Raw genomic sequence first — 24,987 nt, 5'->3', positions numbered from 1 at the left:
AATAATACTGCATTGCATATTTGAAAGTTGCTAAAATCGTAAACGTTCTTAATCATAAGAAAAAAAAATTCTGTTAACTATGTCTGGAGATGGATGTTCGCTGGGGGAAAAAAAGTGAATAATTACACCATATCAGAAAAACAAAAACTGAACTTGTTGCCAGTAGACCCGCCCTGCGAGAAATAGTAAAAGAAATTCTTCAGAGAAAAAGTAAAGGATGGAGGTTGGAAACTCAAATCTCCATAAAGAAAGGAAGCAGAAATAAATAAAGATTGCTTTCAAGTTTGGGCAATTATGAACAAAGCCGCTATAAACATCCATGTGCAGATTTTCAGGTGGAAATATTTTTGACTTCTCTGCGTAAATAACAGAGAACACGGTTGCTGGATAAAAGTATGTTTAGTTTTGTAAGAAACCACCAAACACTCTCCCAAAGTGGCTGTACTATTTTGCATCCCCACCAGTATTTTAGGCTCCAGTAAAATAGTTTCTCTTGACAGCAAGATTTATTAAGAAAACAATGCATGTTTCAAAATGATTACTTTTCTCCTCCCTCTGAAACAGAATAGGACTTTTCTCCAATCTTCACTGAGAGAACTTGGTCGGGCTCCTGGAAATAAAATTTATAAAAATATGGGGTCTTCCTAAGACTGGAGGTTTTAATTCTCAGACCTGTCCACACTAAGCCTCCAGGGATTCATCAGTTTCAGTTCAGATTTCCTATTCCAACACTGGTTCCCATGAAAGCTTCTGCTCATGGGTTTCTGCTTCAATAAGTGTGACTATCTACTTTTCTGCCTCTGCCATTTAGGGGGCAATGGGTTGTCTTGTGACCTCAGTTTTCTGACAGATGTAAGAAGAGATGCTGATTTTTCATTCTATCCAGACTTTTACTTGTTAGGTTAGAGTGATGACTTCCAAAGTCCTTCTACACCAGACCAGAAACCAGTGTCAAAGCAAAACTGTGCTGGACACTTATTCAAGGCAGCAGGACAGATGCTATTCAGACTACTACAGTAGAGGAGACTCCATATAAACCGAGCTCTACTCTAAGGCAAAGGTGACTGAGGGAACAAAAAAGGGCATGTAGGGTCATGAAAAGGGAGGAACAAAAGAGGGACAAGGGGGTAGATGGGAAATTACAGAATGGGGGGGTAAGTGGAGAACTACTGAAAATGGTTGGCAAGGTGGGTGGAGAGAATGGGCACATTGTGGTTTGGCAGCATTGTGTTTTCTTAAGCAAAACTCAGCACGGGAGTTGGGATCATCATTAGGAACATAGTCTAGTGCAGGTGGAATCCAGGTTAAAATTTGGTCAAATCTCTCAGCACAGTGTTAGGCAAGTCCTTTGTGCCATGTCAGAGTTCACAGTTCACACCAGTCGTTCCTCCTTTTGTAGGTTTAGCCAAAAATCTAAAACTGCTAAGTGTGCAATCACTTTATAGCTGATTATCTGGCACATGCAATAAAACTTTAAAACCTTAAAGAAAATTGACTTTTAAAGTATGATAGCCTATTTGATCTGTTAAATAGTAACCAAATGCGTATGTAATTTACCAGTTTTATTGAAACTCTCCAGGACATTGTATATCTGCCCATACTTTACCCTTTGAAACAGTCCTTTTTGTCTTTCTACTGGTTTCCTTTTTAAGACTTAAACTGTGCTGTGTAGTAGCAAATATATGTGTTTGAGAAATTTGTTTTAACAAGTATCTAATCTTTTCATATCTAAACCACTAATGATTTGAAACTAACTCAGTTTAAATTTTTTTTAAATGTTTATTTATTTTTGACAGAGAGAAAGACAGAGCATGAGCGGGGGAGGGCCAGAGAGAGAGGGAGGGAGACACAGAATCCGAAGCAGGCTGCAGGCTCTGAGCTGTCAGTCCAAAGCCCGACACGGGGCTCAAACTCACAGACTGCGCGAGATCATGACCTGAGCCGAAGTCGGACGCTCAACTGACTGACTCACCCAGGCGCCCTGACCTATCTCAGTTTTAACTCAACTGCCTTCAGAAAAGAAAAACTCAATTTTTCTGTGAAACAATGTTAAAAAAAGTTAGCACTTTATCTTGCTTTGTTAATATAATAAGAATGATTCATAAAGACTAAATATTGACTGCTCCATAAAGACTTAACTCTTGATAAATAATGTTTCTTCTCAAAGCAACTAGGAGAATAAAATGAATATAATCCAAATTAAAAATAAGTTCACAGTTCATTCAGTTTGTCAGTACATGTCTACAATACTTCATTGAAAAGCCACGGGGCCAGATGCACAAGAGAATTCAGAATTTTTTGGATTTTAGAGAAGTAATATGGTATATACACAATTTATTATGTAACACCCACAATGGAGTTTGGAAAAGGACCACAGAATTAAACTCATTTTGCTACAAAATATATGAATATTCACAATGAATGTGATAAATAAAAACATACATAATCTCATGTCAGGTCAGGTCAGATTCTATATCCAAATGCATTTTTTTTAGTTTAATTATTTTGAGAGAGAGAGAGAGAGAGCAGGGGAGGGGCAGAGAGAGAGAGGGAAAGAATCCCAAGCCAACTGCGCTGCCAGCATGGGGCTCAAACTCACAAACCCTGAGATCATAACCTGAATGGAAATCAAGAGTCAGAAGCTTGACTGGCTGAGCCAGCCAGGCATCTCTATATCCAAATGCATTGTGATGCCAGACTTATTTTTAAAAATATCACTTTACAGAGAATTTTATTTTATTTTTGAATTTATTAGTTTTTAAGTAATCTCTGCACCCAATGTGGGGTCTGAACTCAAAACCTCAAGAACAAGAGTCATAGCCTCTACTGACTGAACCAGGCACCCCTACAGAGGTGCCCCTACAGAGAATTTTAGATTTCAGAATTACATAAGAGGGATTGTGAATTTTTACTGCCATATGCTTTTTCCTCACTAAAGTGAAGTCTTTCAGAATGAATTGAAACCAGTGTGAAACTGATGCAAACAAATAGGATTTGGGCTAAATGCTATGCCTCATAACTTGTAACAAGACAGACTTGGAACATCTTTTCCTTCAAAATTAATTGTGATGGGTAAATGTGTCTAATAGTTGATAGCATCATTCCCTTTGGGAGATAATGTAGTGTACTGACACACACTGAATTTTCTTTATTATTATTAGAATTTCTTCAAGTGAAATACTTTGTTTTAGTCTCTGTTGTAATTGTCTGCATGCTCGTGCGTGACAACGTCTGCTTCCTGTGCTCCCCCAAGCATGCAGTCTGTCAAGTTCCTTCTTGGCAAGCTTTCTCCTGGGCTGATATTTTGACAAGCGTCTGATATGCTGTAGCTCTCAAAATCCATTTTTTATTTGGTAAAGGAGTTAGAGTGACCACAGGTTTTCTGTGTCCCCTCTGCCCCCTCCCCCACGCATTCCTTTTGGAAGTTTCTTGTGACAGGCCGTTTGAGGAGCATTGTGTTAAGAGACAGCTCTCCTCTCAGCTCCTCAAATGCTACTTTAAAATTGGTTTGAATGTGCTTTCTCTTCAGTTTTTTTTTTTTCCAGTGAAAGACTTCCTTCCCAATCAAGCTTTATCCATTCATTTATCATTGTCAGAAAAGATGAATGGCAATATTATCACCCAGAGAAATATTAAAACTCAATGTTTTAATACTTGCCGATTTATGCTCTATTATTCTTCGTGGAAGCTTTAAGACTGTTGATGAGAGTCAACAGTAAAATTCTGCCTTGGTTCAAATTCTGGATTTTCTCATTAATAGATGACCTTGAACAAGCTATATTACTGCTTTGTGTTCTAAGTGTTTCATGTATATCATAGGCTGGGTGTGAGGATTAAATTAATTAATGCTTATAAAGTACTGGGAATAGAGCCTGCATATAGTAAGCACTCATTAAGTGTTTATTATTATTATTATTATTATTATTATTATTATTAAAATGTATCTGGAACTGCCTAGAAAGCTCTATTCTGTACATAAAGCATTAAAATATACATATATATACATATATACATATATATGTATATATATAATACTAATAAAAAACACATCTCAGAACATATAAACTCTGAACAGTAACTCTCTGACTCCATTTGTCTACGGTATTATAAATTCATATGTGATCCCAATACTGATGGAAGTCATAAATTACTCTTCTGTGCATATAACCAATGCTCAGCAATTTTCTCCTGAACCTAAAATAGAATGACTCAAAAGGTAAATCTGCCTCTGTCTCTGAAATGGCCTTCTCTTTGGTAGCTTCAAGGTTAATCTTAACTATCCTTTTATACTAAAGCTGACATTTCTTCCAAGAAGCCTTCATAGATTCCCTGCCCCACTTTTAATGTGTATCTCTATGACTATTCTTCTATACTGTTTAATAATTCTCTATTTTCTCTCTCTTCTACCAGTTTCTTAAGGGCAAGGAGAGCCTTACTCATCTTTGTCTTCTTCATGATTCTTATAATGCTCAGCACAGCACTCTAAGATGGGATAAGGGATTCAGGATGAGTTAGTCAAGGAACTGACTAACTGAATGAATGAATGAAGCAAATCAAGGTTATGTCAAGGCAAAATATCAACAATTTCTTACCATATTGATCTCATTTCACATACATTGCATACCTCACTTGAAAATATTTTTGTTATTTTTTTTTTTTTTTTTTTTTTTTGAGAGAGAGAAAGTGGGGTAGGGGCAGAGACAGGGAGGGAGAATCTTAAGCAGGTTCCATGCTCAGCACAGAGCCCCATGTGGGGCTTGATCCTATAATCCTAAGATCGTGACCTGAGCAGAAATCAAGAGTCAGAGTCTTAATCAACTGAGCCACCCAGGAGCCCCTCACTTCAAAATATATTGAAGTAAGTGAAAGAGCATTCAGAATTCAAGTAACTGTGACTGATCAGCAACAAATTAGTCCAAGCTGTCTCATTTTATCTATCTTTATATTCCACTGGAATCTTCCTTCTCACAAAGAAGAACATTTCATAAAACAAGCTAATTTAAAAAATATCTTTTGAGGCACCTAGGTGTCTCAGTTGGTTAAGCATCTGACTTTGGCTCAGGTCATGATCTCATGGTTCATGAGTTCGAGCCCCGTGTCAGGCTCTGTGCTGACAGCTCAGAGCCTGGAGCCTGCTCTGGATTCTGTGTCTCCCTCCCTCTCTCTCTGCCCCTCCCCTGCTTGTGCTCTCTCTCTCTCTCTCTCAAAAAATAAATACACATTTTTTTAATGTTTAAAAAAGAAAAGAAACAAAGAGAAGAGAGAAGAGAAGGGAAAACAAGAGAAGACAAGACAAGAGAAGACAAGACAAGACAAGAAACCTTTCCCTCAGGCACCTAGGTGTCTCAGTCAGTTAAGTATCAGACTCTTGATTTTAGCTCAGGTTATGATCTCATGGTTCATGAGATGGAGCCCCAACAGCACAGAGCCTGCTTGGGGCTCTCTTTCTCTTCCTCTCTTTCTGCCCCTCTCCTACTTGTGTGCAATTTCACTCTCTTGCTCTCTCTCAAAATAAATAAATAAATAAACATTTTAAAAAAGAAAGAAAGATGGCAATGCAAGCTGGTGCAGCCACTCTGGAAAACAGTATGGAGGTTCCTCAAAAAACTAAAAATAGAACTACCCTATGACCCAGCAATTGCACTACTAGGCATTTATCCACGGGATACAGGTGTGCTGTTTCAAAGGGACACATGTACCCCCATGTTTATAGCAGCACTATCAACAATAGCCAAAGTATGGAAAGAGCCCAAATGTCCATCGATGGATGAATGGATTAAGAAAATGTGGTATATATATACAATGGAGTATTACTCGACAATCAAAAAGAATGAAATCTTGCCATTTGCAACTACGTGGATGGAACTGGAGGGTATTATGCTAAGTGAAATTAGTCAGTCAGAGAAAGACAAGTATCATATGACTTCACTCTTATGAGGACTTTAAGAGACAAAACAGATGAACATAAGGGAAGGGAAACAAAAATAATATAAAAACAGGGAGGGGGACAAAACAGAAGAGACTCATAAATATGGTGAACAAACTAAGAGTTACTGGAGAGGTTGTGGGGGGGGGGATGGGCTAAATGGGTAAGGGGCACTAAGGAATCTACTCCTGAAATCATTGTTGCCCTATATGCTAATTTCTATGTAAATTTTTAAAAATAAAAAATAAAATTAAAAAAAGAGAGAAGGAAAGAAAGAAAGAAAGAAAGAAAGAAAGAAAGAAAAATGCCTTTCCCTCAATGATATAACAAACACAGTTGGTCTTATTGGCAAACATTAAAGCAAACAAATATTACAGAGAAGGCATCTAGAAATTTCATTAAGAAATTCCAAGAAGCCAGAATAATAGGGAAGCATGGCATCTACCTATTTTTGGCTATAAACTGACTTTCTAATGATGTAATATCCCCTTCCCTTAATCTGAACTATTCACTTTTAGTGGTATAACAAATTCTTAATCATCTACCACCTTATTCCCCATTCTAGATCTAATTCCATTTGGCCATTGCTCCCGATACTCCATGTCTTAATTGGTAAATTCTTCTAGAAGAATGGTATACAACCTTGGTTGTATATCTTGAATCACCTGGGAGCTTAAAAACCAACTGCTGCTTGGACCAACTCCCCAGAGATTTTGGTATTAATTAGTCTGTGATAAGGCTGGTACATCAGGAAATTTAAAAGCTCCCCTAGGTGATTCTAATGCATAGCCAGAGTTAAGAACCACTACTCTAGATCATGTTTTATGTATATCAGGCCTATTTATCTCAATCAAATCCTTAACAAGAACCCAGGACCTCCACCTAATTGCACATTGCACCTTGAGGAGCCCAGATCCTAGTGTTTATTTTGGCAGTTTGGGGTAGGAGAACCTTATTAGGACACTGTTCTTTAGATTTTAACAATGTGTTAGTGCTATTTGTTCTCTAATATTACTACTCGGTTCTTATTACTTACATTGATTTCATGTAAGAATGATAGATTTTTGTCCTGGTATGCCCTCAAACTCGACCAAATGAAGCTCCTTAATCCATATCAACAGATTTCTGCCCCACAACAAACCATGGTACTATTACTGTCCCTAAGCTTGGAAATATCATCTGGCAATTGGAACTTTCTTGTGTCTGGTTAAGTTCTGGCCTTGGTTCCTAGGTCCCCACCCTGAATTATGAGACTTAGTAACAGGGCTTCTGCTTTGTTCCCTTCTTTTTTTAAAGAGAGAGAGAAAGAGAGCATGTGCAAGCAGGGGAGAGGGGCAGAGGGAGAAAGAGAGGAGAGAGACTGGGAATCTTAAGCAGGCTCCACACTCAGTGCAGAGCATGACGCAAGGCTTGATCCCACAATCTTGGGACCATGACCTGAGCCGAAATCAATTTAGATGCTCAACCAAATGAGCCACCCAGTCACCCCTTCTTTGTCCCCTTCTAGGTAAATCTGGAGTGAAAGTAGCCCAGCACTCCTAGCAGCTGGACTTTCTCTTAGAACCACCACTCTTGAAACAAATATTGTTAAAATGTCGATACTACTCAAGGCAATCTACATATTCAATGCAATCCCTATCAAAATAACACCAGCATTCTTTACAGAGCTGGAACAAACAATCCTAAAATCTGTATGGAACCAGAAAAGACCCCAAATAGCCAAAGCAATCCTGAAAAATAAAGCCAAACTGGAGGCATCACAATTCCAGACTTTAAGCTGTATTACAATGCTGTAATCATCAAGATAGTATGGTACTGGCACAAAAACAGACACTTAGATCAATGGAACCAAATAGAAAACCTAGAAATGGACCCATAAATGCATGGCCAACTAATCTTTGACAAAGCAGGAAAGAATATCCAATGGAATAAAGACAGTCTCTTCAGCAAATGGTGTTGGGAAAACTGGACAGCGACATGCAGAAGAATGAACCTGGACCACTTTCTCACACCATACACAAAAATAAACTCAAAATGGATGGAAGACCTAAACATAAGACTAAAAGCCATCAAAATCCTAGAGGAGAAAGCAGGCAAAAACCCCTTTGACCTTGGCCGCAGCAACTTCTTACTCAACATGTCTCCAGAGGCAAGGGAAACAAAACAAAAATGAACTATTGGGACCTCATCAAGATAACATGTTTCTGCACGGTGAAGGAAACAATCAACAAACTAAAAGGCAACTGACAGAATAGGAGGAGATATTTGTAAACGACATATCAGATAAAGGGCTAGTATCCAAAATCTATAAAGAACTTATTAAACTCAACACCCAAAAAAACAAATAATCCAGTGAGGAAATGGGCAAAGGGTATGAATACAAACTTTTCCAAAGAAAATATCCAGATGGTTAACAGGCACATGAAAAAATGCTCAACCTCACTCATCATCAGGGAAATACAGACCAAAACCACAATGAGATACCACCTCACACCTGTTAGAATGGCTAAAATGAACAACCCAGGCAACGACAAATGTGGCAAGGATGCAGAGAGAGAGGAACTCTTTTACACTGCTGGTGGGAATGCAAACTGGTACAGCCACTCTGGAAAACAGTATGGAGATTCATCAAAAAATTAAAAATAAAACTACCCTATTGCACCAATTGCACCTTTGTATTTATCCAAAGGATACAGGTGTGCTGTTTCAAAGGGGCACATGCACCCCAATGCTTACAGCAGCACTATAAACAATAGCCAAAGTATGTAAAGAGCCCAAAGTCTATCGACAGATGAATAGATGAAGATGTGGCATATATACATACAATGGAGTATTACTCTGCCCTCAAAAAGAATGAAATCTTGGGGCGCCTGGGTGGCGCAGTCGGTTAAGCGTCCGACTTCAGCCAGGTCACGATCTCGCGGTCCGTGAGTTCGAGCCCCGCGTCGGGCTCTGGGCTGATGGCTCAGAGCCTGGAGCCTGTTTCCGATTCTGTGTCTCCCTCTCTCTCTGCCCCTCCCCCGTTCATGCTCTGTCTCTCTCTGTCCCAAAAATAAATAAACGTTGAAAAAAAAAAAAAAAGAATGAAATCTTGCCATTTGCAACGACGTAGATGGAACTAGAGTGCATTATGTTAAGCAAAATTACTCAGAGAAAGGCAAATATCATTTCAACTTCTTTCATATGTGGAATTTAAGATACAAACCAGATGAACAAGGGAAGGGAAGCAAAAATAATATAAAAACAGGGAGGGGGACAAAACATAAGAGACTCTTAAATATAGAGAACAAACTGAGGGTTGTTGGAGGGGTTGTGGGTTGGGGGATGGGCTAAATGGGCAAGGGGTATTAAGGAGGACACTTGTTGAGATGAGCACTGGGTGTTATATGTAGGGGATGAATCACTGGATTCTACTCCTGAAATCATTATTGCACTATAAGCTAACTAACTTGGATGTAAATTTAATAAGTAAGTAAGTAAATAAATAAATATTAAAAATAATAACAATTAAAAAAACCAACCACTCCCCAGCTGGATGCTATGAAACCAAGCACCTGCCAACATGGACTTTTATCTACTCTTTGGATGAGCAATACTCAATGACTGGACCAATGCTCTGAAGCTTTAAATAAGGACCACACAGCCATCCTGTCTCCTCTTTGGATCTACATTTGAAAACACATCTCCATATGTCTCTTTCCCAAATAACCTATGCCTGACTTACCTGATCTTGTGTGTGAATACAGAGCTCCCTCATGATTCTGTGAAACCACTTGTATCCTTATATCTACTGTTCTCAAATTCTTATTCTGACTAAGAACTACTTCTGGTGGGATGTGGAGTGGAAAATATACAGAATATTGCATATTATGAAAATTAACTTTACTTTGTAATGTGGCTACTAGAGATTTAGAAATTATGTATTTGACAGGGTTGTTCTACAATACACCTTTTAAAGTTCACTCCATTATTCTTCTTCTCAATTCATGTGGCAGAAATTTAGAGACGTATCCCAATATCTTTTTGCTCCATCTTCTTTTCTGGTGATAGTGCCTATAATTTTCAGCTAGGCAGGTTAAGTTCTCAGCCTCCCATGCAGCTGAGGGTGGCCCCCTTTGCATTGTGAATAGTATATGAAAGGAAGTGGTATGTGGCTTTTAAAGAGAAAAGATACCTTCTTCCATTCCTTTTGCTTCATTCCCACTGCTAGCTGGAATTTAGACAAAGTGATGAACCACCTTGGACCTTGCAAATGAGAACAAAAATCTACAGATGGTGGAACAACAAGATAAAAAAAGATTGAGCCCCTGATGACTGTGTATATCACATCATTTCATGAGAGACACATAAAATTCCATCTTTTTCAAGGTGCTGTTAATTTGAGTCTCCGTTGCAAGCAGTCAAAACAACAATTTAACAAGTACAACTGATCATTATAAAATATTAATTTCATGGTACATTCATATAGCACATCTCAATTTTTCAAGTATTTCTTGGTGTCTCATTTGTCCCTCACAACAACTTCATCTGGTCACTAGAACAGGTATTACTATTCTAATTTTACAGATGGGGAAACCAAGGCTTACAGAGTCTTTGAGACCTGTCAAAAGCTTAGATGGAAAAAAAAAAAAAAAAGCAAAATTATTGCTCAGGTTTGTGACTCATGCCTTGCAGTGGAGTGAACCGTGGGCCACACCCATGAAAACAGCATAGTGCACATTTGATCAGGCCTTGTGTAAATGAAGACAATAAAAGTTAAAAAAAAAAAAAACAACACTACTCCGACTTTCTATGTGAACAATATTTAACCCTGGAGAACATGAGGGCAAAAATCAGGTTCTCTATGACTCATATCTTCCTTGGCACCCAGTGCTTTGCCCAGTGAGTCCCGTCAGTGAAAAGAAACACAGGGAATAGAACAGAAGGATCTCAGGGGCAGAGCAAAGGCCAGAAGTGACATGTCACAGATTAAAAACACACTAATGAAAAAGAATAAATTCAGCACATGCCATGAAATTAAGCCACAACCATCTGCAGAACTTATAGATGAGGAAAACTAGAATTTGTCCAAAGACAGTACTATAATAAAGGAATAAAATCATTGATACCTAAAGCAAAGGTTACAGTTGTCCTTATATTGAACTATTTTGCTTTTCCACATGCAATGTCCTGTAATTTAAAAAGGGAAAGGAAAGAGAAACAAATTAATCATTAAATGAGACTCCAGGAGTCTTTGCAACACATATCATTTCTTATTAACCTGACTTTCAGTGAGGCACCACATGTAGTTTGATGCTGTAAAACAAAATCCTCGTTTCAACAGTTGAGGTGCTGGAAGTTCCCACACCATTGTCTACTTAAACTTCTTAGCCTGTATCCAAATAAATCAATGGTTGGGGTTCTGCTCAGTCTGCTTTAGCCCCTATGCTAAGACTACCAATAAAGTAGCTATTGAAACAGCAATTGAGGGATGTGAAGGTGTTGGCCTATAAGAAATGGAATTGAGAACGGTTCATTTTACACAATATCCAGCCATCAAGTGATATAATTCAATCTCTATCAAGCCATGACAGACGTGAAAAGTGCAGTAATTCTCTTAGGAATGGAAATCTACTCCCTACCCATCTCCATCTTTTTAAAGGTGAACATTTTTTTAATTGGAATATTGCAAACGAGTACATTTAAAACCACTTTAAGAATAATATATAAGTATGTATTCTGCAAGCTTAAGACTACAGTAATCAGGGTTTGTTTGTTTTTTTTTGTTTTTTTTTTTTTGTAAAAATTGCATGCAAATCATTATACTTTGTTTTAGATGACTTTCTAAAATCATTGCTTTTTTAAATCAAAGTTTTGAACTCAGGCAATGATAACTCACACACTTCTACAAATGGCTTCCAAGTCAGTAAAACCAGAATGCCTTAATGATGAATCAAATATCAATTTCCACATTAAACAACTCAGAAGCATTGAAGGTACTACTGACATTTGCCCTTATTTCATCCTTTATATGTGATCAGTAACTAAGTTGTGACAAGCTCCAGGATCCATCAATCTGTCATCTTCACTGCCAACACCTTTGTCCAAGCTACCCCCACCTCGGCACTTGGACCCCTGCAAGACATTCTCCATTTCTCTCCACATCTACTCTTGCCTTCCCTCGATTTCATGCTACCACAGAAGCACAATGTTCTCTTTAAAACATCAATCAGCAGAAATCCATCCATATGCTATGTTCACCAAAAGACAGGTACAAGATCATTCCTTGCATCATTATTTGTAATAGTATCAAACCATATACAACCCAAAAGTCCGTATCAGTAGAAAGAGTATACTGGAATTCTACAGAGCATAGAAAGTAGAACGAGCTACATGTAGACACAGCAGTATGGATGGATCTCAGAGACATGATATTGACTGAAGTAAATCGACACAAAGAAGTGCATATTTATAATTCCACATATGTAAAGCTCAAAATTAGGCAAAGCCACTTTGTTCTTTTCCTCCAGCTTTATTGAGGCATAACCGACAGATAAAATTGTATAGATTTAAAGTGTACAATAAAACAATTTCATATATACTTTGTGAAATGATTATCATGACGAAGTCAATTAACACATCTATTACCTCAGAGTTATTGTGTATGTGTAAGCGTATGCGTGTGTGCATGCATGTATGTGTATATGGTGAGAATGTTGGTTTTAAAAAATTTCTTTAATGTTTATTTATTTTTTCAAGAGAGACCATGAGCAGGGGAGGGGCAGAGAGAAAGGGAGACACAGAATCCGAAACAAGCTCCAGGCTCTGAGCTGTCAGCACAAAGCCTGACACGGGACTCAAACTCACGAACTGCAAGATCATAACCTGAGCTGAAGTTGGATGCTTAACTGACTGAGCCACCCAGGTGCCCCTGTGGTGAGAATACTTAGCAAATTCAAGTATGTAATACAGTATTGCTAACTATAGTCACAGGGCTGTGCATTAGGTCCCCAGAACTTACTCATCTTAGAATTAAAGGCTTATACTCTTTGACCAGCATCTCCCCATCTCTCACCCCTAAGCCCCTGGTAACCACCATTCTACTCTCTGTTTCTATAAGTTTGACTTTTTTTCTTTTTAATTTCACATATAAGTTAGGTCATACAGCATTCATCTTACTCCAACTTATTTCACTTAGCATAACACCCTCAAGATCCATCTATGTTGTCACAAATGGCAAGATTTCTATATATATCACATTTTCTCTATCCATTCATCTGTGGACAGACACTTGGGTTGTTTCCATATTTTGGTTATTCTGAATAATGCTGCAATAAACATGGAAGTGCATGTAATTCTTCAATATCCTATTTTCATTTCCTTTGGGTATATAACTAGGAGTGAAATTTCTGGATCACATGGTAGTTCTATTTTTAATTTTACGAGGAACCGCCATACTGTTTTCCACGGTGACTAAACCAGTTTACATTCCCACAAGCAGTACACAGGGTTTCCTTTAATCCACATCCTCGCCAACACTTGTGATACCTTACCTTTTTGATAAAAGCCATTCTAACAGGTATGAGGTGACATTTCATTGTGGTTGAGAATTGTATTTCCTTGATGATGAGTGATGTTGAGCACATTTTCATGTACCTTTTGGCCATCTGTATGTCTTCTTTGGGGAAAGAAACCATCTAGGATGTTTAGGCAAAACCCATTTTTGATGTTGGGAGTAGCATTGGGGTAGGTAACAACTGGAAGAAGGAATTCTAGGTACTACTACTTCTGTTTCTCGATCTGGGTACTAGTTTCATTCATGACAGTGTTTACTTTGTAAAATTTCATTACACCGCATGCTTATGATTTGCACTCTTTTCTTTACATGTTATACTTCAACAAAAAGTCTACTTTAAAAAACCCACTGATCTGATCATGCCATCCTCCTATTTGACATCAGTCTCGGGACTAAAGGTCAAAACTATTACAACACCTACAACATTATAACTTAAAAAAAATTTTGTTAATGTTTTGTTTTTTTTTATTTTTGAGAGAGACAGCGACAGAGCGCAAGTGGGGAAGGGGCAGAGAGAGAGGGAGATAGAATCAGAAGCAGGCTCCAGGCTTTGAGCTGTCAGCACAGAGCCCGACGCAGGGCTCGAACCCACAAACCAGGAGATTAAGACCTAAGCCAAAGTCAGACTTCACCGACTGAGCCACCCAGGTGCCCCATAACATTACCATTTTACCTTTACAGTGTGGCTCCAGCTTCAGAAGAATCGCTGTCCTTTTCTGCATATTTTCAATTTCCTCAAAAGCACAATGATCCTTCCCACCTCAGGGCCAGCTCATAGGCTAGTTCCTCTACCTGGACATCTCTTTTGCTGCCCTTTGCCTGGCTAACTACCACTCACTGTTCAGATTTTCTTGGGGAGGCTTTCCTGACCCCTAGACTAGGTCACCTCCTTCTGTTACGCCTTCTCCCCACTCCTCAGCACTGGTAACATTTGTGGCCTGCTTCACCAATATCAGATCTAAACATAGGCCTCTCTCGGTCCCTCCACTGAACTGTCCAGAACCCACCAGCATCATAAAAAAGGAAGCCTGCCATCTCCTTCTTGAGGTTTCCCTGCATGATCCAGGCACACAGGAATCCAGCCAGTCCAAAGGCATTTGCTTCCAAGTGCAGAGCACAGTGGAGTCCGAGTGGCCCGCCACAGTGTCACTTCTCCCTCAACAGAGGGCTGGGCCCACAAGGTCGACTGCCTGCCTGTGCTTCTGTGGTGTCTGGCTGACTGTGGAAGTGCCCCAGGTGTGGTTCTGCTTGGCCAGCGTGGCTCTCATTCTCCCACACAGCACACGGTGCTGGAACCCTGGGTGTCTGTTCCACATACCATTAAGCCCCAGCATGTGGCAGCTCCCAACTTAAACTCAGCCTCCGATGAATTTTGCTTGGCCTAAACGGTGTTTCATTGTTTGTCTAAGACTGACCTTTATTCGTTTACTTTTTATTAGAGAAGGCACTCTTTTTTTAAGTTTTGATTTTAATACCAATGGCATTTTTCATAGAACTAAAACAAACAATTCTCAAATGTGTATGGAACCACAAAAGACCTTGAATAGTCAAAGCAGTCTTGAAAAAGAAGCAAAGCTGGGGGCATCACCATTCTGGACTTCAAGTTATATTACAAAACTGTAGTAATCAAAACAGTATGATACTGGCACAACAACAGACACATAGATCAATAGTAACAGAATAGAAAACCCAGAAATAAACCCACAACTATATGGTCAATTAATCTTTGACAAAGCAGGAAAGACTAGCTAATGGGAAAAAACAGTCTTCAACAGATGGTTTTGGGAAACCTGAACAACAACGTGTAAAAGAATGAAACTGGACCACTTTCTTACACCGTACACAAAACTAAATTCAAAATAGATGAAAGACCTAAATATGAGACAGGAAACGATCAAAATCTTAGAGGAGAACACAGGCAGTAACATCTTTGACCTCGGCCACAGCAACTTCTTTCTAGATACGTCTCCTGAGGCCAGGGAAACAAAAGCAAAAATGAACTATTGGGACTTCATCAAAATAAAATGCTTCTGCAGAGTGAAGGAAACAATCAACAAAACTAAGAGGCAACCTATGGAATGAGAGAAGATATTTGCAAGTGACATATCCGATAAGACCAACCTTTAAATCTTTTTTTTTTTTTAACATGTATTTATTATTGAGAGACAGAGAGACAGAGTGCAAGCAGAGGAGGGGCAGAGAGAAAGGGAGACACAGAATCTGAAGCAGGCTCCAGGCTCTGAGCTGTCAGCACAGAGCCCAACACAGGGTTCAAACCCACAAACTGTGAGATCATGACCTGAGCCAAAGTCGGAGGATTAACTGACTGAGCCACCCAGGCGCCCCTGATAATATTGACCTTTAAATGCCAGGCGAGGGCGCCTGGGTGGCTCAGTCGGTTAAGCGTCCGACTTCGGCTCAAGTCATGATCTCGCGGTTTGTGGGTTCGAGCCCCGCATCGGGCTCTATGCTGACAGCTCGGAGCCTGGAGCCTGTTTCAGATTCTGTGTCTCCCTCTCTCTCTGCCCCTCCCCCACTCGCACTCTGTGTCTCAAAAATAAATAAACATTAAAAAAAATTAAAAATAAATAAATAAATGCCAGGCGATTTCACACAAAAATTTGGAGTGACAGTGTCTCTTGAAAATTTGGAAGCTTTTCCAACAATGGGCCCACATTCCCAAAGGGCAACATGGGCTAAACCTGAGCAGCAGCTGTGTCCTTTAACACGGTGTCCACTCACCAGTTTGCCACAGTCTCTGCTATTCCATGTTGCCGCCTTAACTCGAGGCCAAATATCAGTTTGCATTTATCAGTGTGGATGTGCTACTTTTTCTGTTCAAGAGCAGAGGGAAATGAACTATTTCTTACATATATTTGCTTCACGTGTGGGGGAATGGAAGGCAGACCAAGCATTTTTGTGTTTCAAGAAAAATGGGGAAAACCTATTTATTTCAACATGTAAAAATATTCCTATATATTTATTGTAGGAAAAAGTGTGTCTCTATCAAAAGACAACTTAAGATACCATCATGACAACAACCACAGAAACAAAGCAAAAACTGTGACCAATTAACCTAAAAGGCTTGATGAAAGCTTAATGCACTAAAAGAAGATGAAAATTTCAACTGTTTTTTTTAATATAAATAAACTAGAGGATATGAGGCACATCAAATATTAAATAAACTAATTGCCCAAGCATCGATACCTTTAATGGATTATTAATTTATTTTTGAATGTGTCTAATGGCGGCAGCAGAGATTATGTATACCTAAAAAGAAACAAATTTCTGTAATTGTAAGTCTTCCCAGAAACACTATTGTTCAACATGCTGAAGTTATAGTGAGAACCTAAGGATCAGGTCATAGGAGATGACGTGTGTTCTGTTCTCAGAACTCTGGCTGGCTTCTCTGAACTCACCACATCAACAAAAGCAGCAGTTTGCAAGCAACCTACCTCCTCTACCAAAATTAAAAACAACAACAACAAAAAAAAAAGACCTTATTCTAAACCCAAGATAACAGTTGCTCATTCATTTTATGGTTGCATAACTCTTAGGCTTCTAAAGATGAGTTCGAAGCTGACTTTGTGTCCATGCCTAGAAGAGGCCCTGACACTTTCTATGGACTTTAAAACAAATATGACAATAAACTTCATTTATTGAAAAAAACTGCTGCCATTACTAATTGTAATTAAGTGATTACCTGTGAAATTAGTTAATACATATCTCATCTATCATACTGAAAATTTTATAACGGTCGGGGTGCCTGGGTGGCTCAGTCAGTTGAGCACCGACTTCGGCTCAGGTCATGACCTCGCAGTTTGTGAGTTCGAGCCCCACATCGGGCTCTGTGCTGACAGCTCAGAGCCTGGAGCCTGCTTCAGATTCTCTGTCTCCCTCTCTCTCTGCCCCTCCCCTGCTTGTGCACTATCTCTGTCTCTTAAAAATGAATAAACGTTAAAAAAAAGAAAGTTTTATACGGGTCAAAATCATTTCTATTTGTTCACCACTGCATCTCCAGGGTTCACTACATATGCTGGGATGAAATACGCTTATTAAAGGCTATGTAGGTAGCTAGACAGAGGTAAGATCAAAGGGATGGTTCAAATCTTATATTTCTGACTTCTTGCCACTGTAAGCTGCCCACATCTCCTCAAGATTCTTGAAATGAAGGCTATCTCAGTCAGCCAGCCGTGTGGGCCCCAAGCAGACCATTATAAACAGGCCAGCTGCCAGCAGGCAAGATCTTGGAGGCCTTTCATTAGCTATACAGGACAGCCCATCAGCTGCCTCAGATGACTAGCCGTTCTTCCTCTGCACAGCTGATCTACCTGCCTGTGTAGTCCACAGCCTCCATAATGGCTCCCAATAAACCTTGCCTCCTGATACCCACCCTCTTGTGTAGTCCTGGACACATTTTACCAGAATTAGTCTGATATGTCACTCTCGAGTTAGGTTACAGAAAGACTGTGACTTCCACCTTGGGCGTTCATTCTGTTTCCCTCTTAGATGGCTGACTCTGAGGGAAGCAAGCTGCCATGTTGTGAACAGCCCTCTGGGGAGGTTTACATGGTGAGGAACTAAAGCCTCCCCCAACAGCCATAAAAGAATGGAGACTGGCTGATCCTGATATGAGTCAGCTTGGCTAGAATCTCCAGCCCAGTTAAGCCTTGAGATGTCTGCAGCCCTCACTGGCAGTTTGGAACCTCAAGAGAAATGCTGAGCCAGAGCCACCTAGCTAACCCCCTCTAGGATTTCTGACCTTGGACTGCATGAGATAATAATTTTTGTTGTGTTAAGTCATCAAGTTTCAAGACCCTTTGTGACACACCATTAGATAAATATACTCAGAATGATTTTCAAGCACAACCTTATCAGAGTAGTAGCTCTACATTAACATCTAATCTAGTAATTCTCAGTGGTACTATTATCTAATGTATCTTGTGATTTTTTTTACATTTCCCAAAAGTCTTAAGCTTTTCATTAGAATGAATATTAAAGAATTTTTTTGAAGCCTCTAAAACAGCACAATGCCAAGTGCATGCTAAACAATCAAAGCAATCAGATAAATATATAATACTTGCTGAATTAATTTTTTAAACTATGCTTCAGTAGAGCATACTATTTGTATGTTTGTTCATCTTGATGCTGTTAGAGAATTACTCAAGGTACTGTGAACTAAGTTACAAATAATGAAGCACACAAAGAAAATATTTCTCTCTGAAGAACTGATTCTAAACAAACACCCTTCAAATAATTTGGCACAAGGGAAGTTTTCATTAAATAAGACCTCTGACAAGGATCTCTTATCTTTATAACTTTGATTTCTCTTTCTTGTAGCCAAAGCTGACAGGAAAACACTTTAGGGGAGCTAGAGATCTGTTTCACAGCAATATGAATATACTTAATACTACTGAAATGTATACTTCAAAAATGGCTAAGATGGTAAATTTTATGTTATGTGGTTTTTATCATAATTTTTTTTAAATGAGCACACAACTCTTTTATTTAAAATTCCTCAATAGTTTTCTATCACCTTTGGACAAAGTCTAAATTCCTTCACACTTCAAGCATTGTCTTGTACCATCTGGCCATTGTCTGTCTTTCATTCTCAATCCGTTTAAACCACCCTGGTTATATCACATACAAGTAATTCCCTCAATTCACCATTTTCTCTCATTCCTTCTTTCCTTTGCACATGAACTGTCTGGAACAATCTTCTCATCCACCTTCAAGATGAATTAAAGCATTATTTTCTCTTGTATTCCTCTTTGAGACCCCTACACTGAGGTAGGACCCACCTACCCCCTTCTCTCACTCACCCCATACATATTTGAACTCAAGCACTCTACTGCAATATAATCATGGGATTCATTGCCTGTCTTTCCACATGGTGATGATCTAAGAAACACAGACACACACACACACACACACACACACACACACACACACACACACTTGCTTTTTCTGTATCTCTAACCCTTGCACAGTGCCTTATTCATGGTAGCAAGTCAGTAAGTACTTGGTGAATGAATATATGAATTCCTAATCAAGCTGGCTCTTAAATAATCTTTTTTTCTTTTTAAACACCCTAACATTAAAAAAACAAAACAAAACAGTTACAGAGAGGGAGGGAGGCAAACCATAAGAGACTCTTAAATACCGAGAACAACCTGAGGGTTGATGGCGGGTGGGCGAGAGGGAAAGTGGGTGATGGGCATTGAGGAGGGCACCTGTTGGGATGAGCACTGGCCGTTGTATGGAAACCAATTTGACAATACATTATATTTAAATAAATAAATAAAATAAATAAATAAATAAATAAATCTCACAAAATCTTTGTGAAAACAATAAATAAACACCTTAACATTTAAATATTTGTCAATATCATAAAACACTTTTTTTTTAATTTTTTTAACCTTTATTTATTTTTGAGACAGAGAGAGACAGAGCATGAATGGGGGAGGGGCAGAAAGAGAGGGAGACACAGAATCGGAAGCAGGCTCCAGGCTCTGAGCCACCAGCCCAGAGCCCGACGCGGGGCTCCAACTCACGGACCGCGAGATCGTGACCTGAGCCGAAGTCGGACGCTTAACCTACTGAGCCACCCAGGCGCCCCAAAACACTTTTTAAACAAATACTCGGTGTTATTCAGTAAGGGCCCTTGTAAGTATTTTTGTCTAATCAATATTCATTCTACCTTTTGTAGGAGATTTAGCACATCCTCCATTGGATAAGGACTGGTGGAAATGACAAGGTGACCTGCTCTCTTCTAGCCAATGTGGGCACACATGACCCAAGTTGGGTCAATTTATGTGTTTATTTACAGAATTGGAATGGTGAGCAGGAGGACAAAATAACTGAAAATAGCTGTCCCTAAAATAGGCATCCATCAGCTACTCTTCTGAGATCTACATTGTATCAGTTATGTTTTGCCATAATAGTAGTATTATTTAATCAACTCTAAGTCCCAGTTCCTTGAAAGAATGAGCATTATTTGGCTCATAAATCTGCAGTTCAGAAAGTGAGTAGTTCTTCTTGTCATGGATGAGCTTGTCCACATGTCTGGCAGGGAGCTGACTGCTAAAAATGAGGATGAGATATTGGGCTATTTGCCTCTCATTCCCAGTAGGCTAACCTGGCATGTTTTCGTGGTCATGACAGAGCAGTAAGAGCAAACAAACATTATTGTGCAAACACTTTTTCAAACTTCTGCTATGTCCATTTACTACACCCTGTTGACTGAAACAAGTCCCACTTAAGGAGTATGGCAGAAAATCCCATCCACAGTGGAAGAAAATTGCAAAGTTACATGACAAAGAGTGTACCTACAAGAGGAGATGAAGAATCCCAGTCATTAAATGCAATCTGTTATGTATACCAACCCAAAGCCACTCAAACTCTTGTGCTTCTTCTCTGTTTTCCTTCTAGTTCTTTACCCATCCCCTCAATCCTGGGAACTCTACCATGCCCCTCCAGGCCTTTCCCTTAAGTTAATTAAAATTTATTTTGGTTGCTTACCACCAAAGAACACTAATGCAAGCTTTCTTGAAGTTTTCAACATAGATATGCTTACGATATATGATATTGTAATATTTTCTTTCTTAGATCTCCTAATAGAGGAATAAGAAACTATTATTTTCAGAACCGTGAGCCTCTGTTTGTTGGATTTTATTTTACTTGTTTAAATTCAAAACTGGGCTTTTGCACACATCAACATATAGAATCAGCTACTCAACTAGTAAATTTAATTAGCCTATTATATGTTCGTAGTAGTGATACTCATATTTTCTCCATCATTAGTTTTAATGATTTATCTTATAAAACTAATAAAAATACAAAATTATTTCATTCACTTATTTGTTTAGTTGCTTATTATTTGCCTTCCTCCCAGAGGTAAGTTTAGTGAAAACAGGGTGTTGTCTGTCTTGCTCACTGTATTCTCAGCATCTAGAAGTGTCTGGCATACAGAGAATCTTCATAAATATTTGTTCTCAATTGAACTAATATTTGTTAATTGGGTAGATTCAGCATACACTGTTTAAAAACAGTTTTTAAATTTACCAACTATTACAATTTTTCTTTCATTTTCTAACTCAACTGTAAATCAAAATTTTATTCTTGTCACCCTATAGTATTTGGAGGGGAAAAAAATAAACAGCTGCACTGTAGTTATTATAATTATAATGGATTGTGGGCTCCTAACCCTATAAAGGGGAGATATGCTGAATAAGAGTGGATATAAAGGAAAGCACAGAATACGTAAAGGGATTATATGACTTTATTTAGAAGGCAAAAAATAACAAAACACAAATTCTAAGGTTGAGTATATTTGTTTTACCAAGAGGTTGCTTTTGTTGTTTTAGTTTGTTAAATGATAGCCTCTTGATAAAACTAAGAGAAAAAAAAAAGCTATGACATCTGTGTTAGATTATAAAGATGACTACAAATGCTTTTGTTCACATATACATACCCATAGCAGTATGACTTCACAGCTCCTCTTGTTAAAAAAATATGGTCTATATCTTTATACTTTGAATCTATGTTTGGTTGTATAATTTGTTTTAGCCAATGAGACATCAACATACATGATGTAAGCAGATGTGCGAAAAGTGCTTGTTCATTAGGGCTCTCTCACTTTGTTTTTTGTTTTGGTTTGTTTTGTTTTTTAGAACCCTGAGACCACCTGTGAAGAAGCCTCTGATAGCCTGTGGGATGATGAGACACTGCATAGAACAGAGAGAAGTTGTCTCAGCTGAGCTCCATCCAGACCAAGCTTTCAACTAAAGAAGGTCATACAGATGCTTTTAACCAAGATTAACTAATCAAAACTATTGCCAGTCATGAGAGTGATGCCTTCATAGACTATTCAGCTCTGGCCAAGCCAGCCCAGACCAGAAGAACTGCCCAGCCAACTCAGAGAATCATGAAAAATAATAAATGTTTATTGTTTTTTTTTTTAACATTTATTTATTTTTTTTTTAGAGGCAGAGAAAGACAGAGCATGAGCAGGGAAGGGGCAGAGAGAGGAGACACAAAATCTGAAGCAGGCTTCAGGCTCTGATCTTTCAGCACAGAGCCCGATACAAGGCTCAAACCCATGAACCGTGAGATCATGACCTAATCCAAAGTCAGATACCTAACCAACTGAGCCACCTAGGTGCCCCATGTTTATTGTTTTAACCATTAAGTTTTTCTGTGGTTTGTTATATTCTAAAGCTATTCTTCCTCTAAAATAGTAGTTGTTGAGAATAAGGGAGCTAAAAGTGTCATCAATTCTGAGGCCGTGAAAAACCTTTTAAGATGAATATATAAATAAAATAACTGGAAAAGTACAGTAATAAATTGAAGTGGGATTTATGACTCTTTTAAGTTTAATTTTAGGTTCAAGGCCTTCAATTTCTTTAAGGGACTGATCAAAATAGTCTGAATGGAATTCTTTCTCTTTCTCTCTCTCTCTCTCTCTCCCCCTCCCTCCCCTGCTCACAGGTGCTCTCTTTCTCTCAAATGAGTAAACATTTAAAAAATAAAAAGATTGGGGCGCCTGGGTGGCTCAGTTGGTTAAGCGTCCGACTTCAGCTCAGGTCACGATCTCGCGATCTCGTTGTCCGTGAGTTCGAGCCCCACGTCGGGCTCTGGGCTGATGGCTCAGAGCCTGGAGCCTGCTTCCGATTCTGTGTCTCCCTCTCTCTCTGATCCTCCCCCGTTCATGCTCTGTCTCTCTCTCTGTCTCAAAAAATAAATAAACGTTAAAAAAAATTTTTTTTAAATAAAAAGATTAACTACATCTTTGTGAAAAAATATATTGCACATAAAAGACCAATATTATTGACAACTTCACTAAGCTGATTGCTGACTTCCATATTTTTAAACTGATATTGTTTTGTGTGAATAAGCAGGATTAGTTTTCTCAAGTGACCAGAAATCAGATTCTTTTCTTAGAAATGGTTCTAAAAGAGTGGCATGATTAAGCAAAGGACTAAATTTTTTCCACTGCCCTAGGTGGCAGGCTAAATAATAAATTTAAAGTAATTTTCCAATGTTTTGGTACAGAATAAGAGTGTGACCATGTAGAATGTAAGCTGATATAAGCCACTAATAATACTTCCTGGGCTTTTCAGTAAAAGAACATTCATCTCTCATTTATAGTCCAGAAGAGATTGTATCATATAGCTCTCTTATTGTAGCCTAGGAGACTTCAGATAGGCTCCTATTTTCCACACTGGTAACTTCAGAAATCCTAATGACTTTCATTTGAGGAAGACAGGTAATAAAGAAATGTAACAGGATGTTAAAATTAAAGCTTTGACTGAGATACAAGATACAACAGATTCAAAATTCTAAAACCTAATCATCATCAACATAATTCACAAAGGCAGTATTGAGAACGTTCTTGTTCTTGGAGTTTTGAAATGACTCATCCAGTAAGAGGATATAAAAGGACTTACACAGAGGAGAAGACTTATTTTTGAGATGATCACCTTTAGAGAGAATTGGAGACCATGTTGCAGCTGGGGGAGAGGGTGAGGGGATAACAAGGGTTAGAGGTGTAGAGGAGACACTAGTCACTTCAAGCATTATGAAGGGATTTCTTACTGGGGTCTCACCAGGACCCCAGGGAGAACTGGAACAATGTTTCTTGCAGTTGGAGATCTTAGGGAATTTGTGCTACCTCATGTCAGAGAGAGCTAACACAGATGGCTGGCTGCCTGAGCTACAGCTGGGCAGATGTTTTCCATGGGCCATAAGGAGACGCAGTTGGTGTGGGTTGTCTCCTGGAGAAGCACAGTGACCTTGGAAAACAAAAAGCTGGAAGTGAACACTATATTCTTAGGACTGGAGGAAGTTCTTTCAAGAAGCCACCAGGAGGGCACCTGGGTGGCTCAGTCGTTAAGGATCTGACTTCGACTCAGGTCATGATATCATGGTTCGAGAGTTTGAGTCCTGCTTCGGGTGAGCCCCGCTTCTCTCTCTCAACTCTCTCTATGCCCCTCGCTCACTTGCACCCTCTCTCAGAACAAGAACAAAATACAGAAGCCACCAGGAAAAGAGTTTCCCAGGCCCACTGAACTGCAGAAGAGAGGCACCTGGCAGGAAACCTCTGAGAATCCACAAAATATACCCACAAGAGCCAAAGTCTGCTTTGAACCTATGCCAGGCTAAAAGGGTATGAAGTCAACTTCCAAGAGTACTTATAGGAATATATACCTATATAGGTATACCTGTATACCTATAGTAATTCCTATAAGAATTTCCCATGTCTAACCATTTCTTTCTCCTAACTCTAAACTTGGAGTTGAAGTGGGGGTAGAGGGGCAGGTCAGCTTTGGGAGGGGAGAAAACTGGGGAGGAGGAAATGGAGAAATAGAGAAGCTGCCGAACCCTGACCACCCCCCCCCACCCCCCCACTCAGTGCTTCCAACCAACCAGAACGGGCGTGGGGATGTGGCATTAAATCAAATTTGAGTTTTGCTTAATGAATATCTGAATTAAGCCTATATTTATG

The 24,987-nt window shown here is 39.0% G+C and overlaps 1 long non-coding RNA gene across 1 annotated transcript in view; it reads right to left on the bottom strand.

Annotated features, from left to right (window-relative positions):
- LOC123586752 overlaps nt 1-14,821 on the bottom strand; it is a 38,238-nt gene extending 23,417 nt beyond the window's left edge. The window contains exon 1 of the long non-coding RNA XR_006706923.1: nt 14,489-14,821. This is a non-coding gene — a long non-coding RNA (uncharacterized LOC123586752). The remainder of the gene's footprint in view (nt 1-14,488) is intronic.
- Nucleotides 14,822-24,987: the final 10,166 nt, after the last annotated feature.

The sequence above is a fragment of the Leopardus geoffroyi genome, chromosome C3, assembly GCF_018350155.1.
Source record: "Leopardus geoffroyi isolate Oge1 chromosome C3, O.geoffroyi_Oge1_pat1.0, whole genome shotgun sequence".
Taxonomy (NCBI): domain Eukaryota; kingdom Metazoa; phylum Chordata; class Mammalia; order Carnivora; family Felidae; genus Leopardus; species Leopardus geoffroyi.
This window is presented reverse-complemented; position numbering and strand designations above follow the sequence as displayed.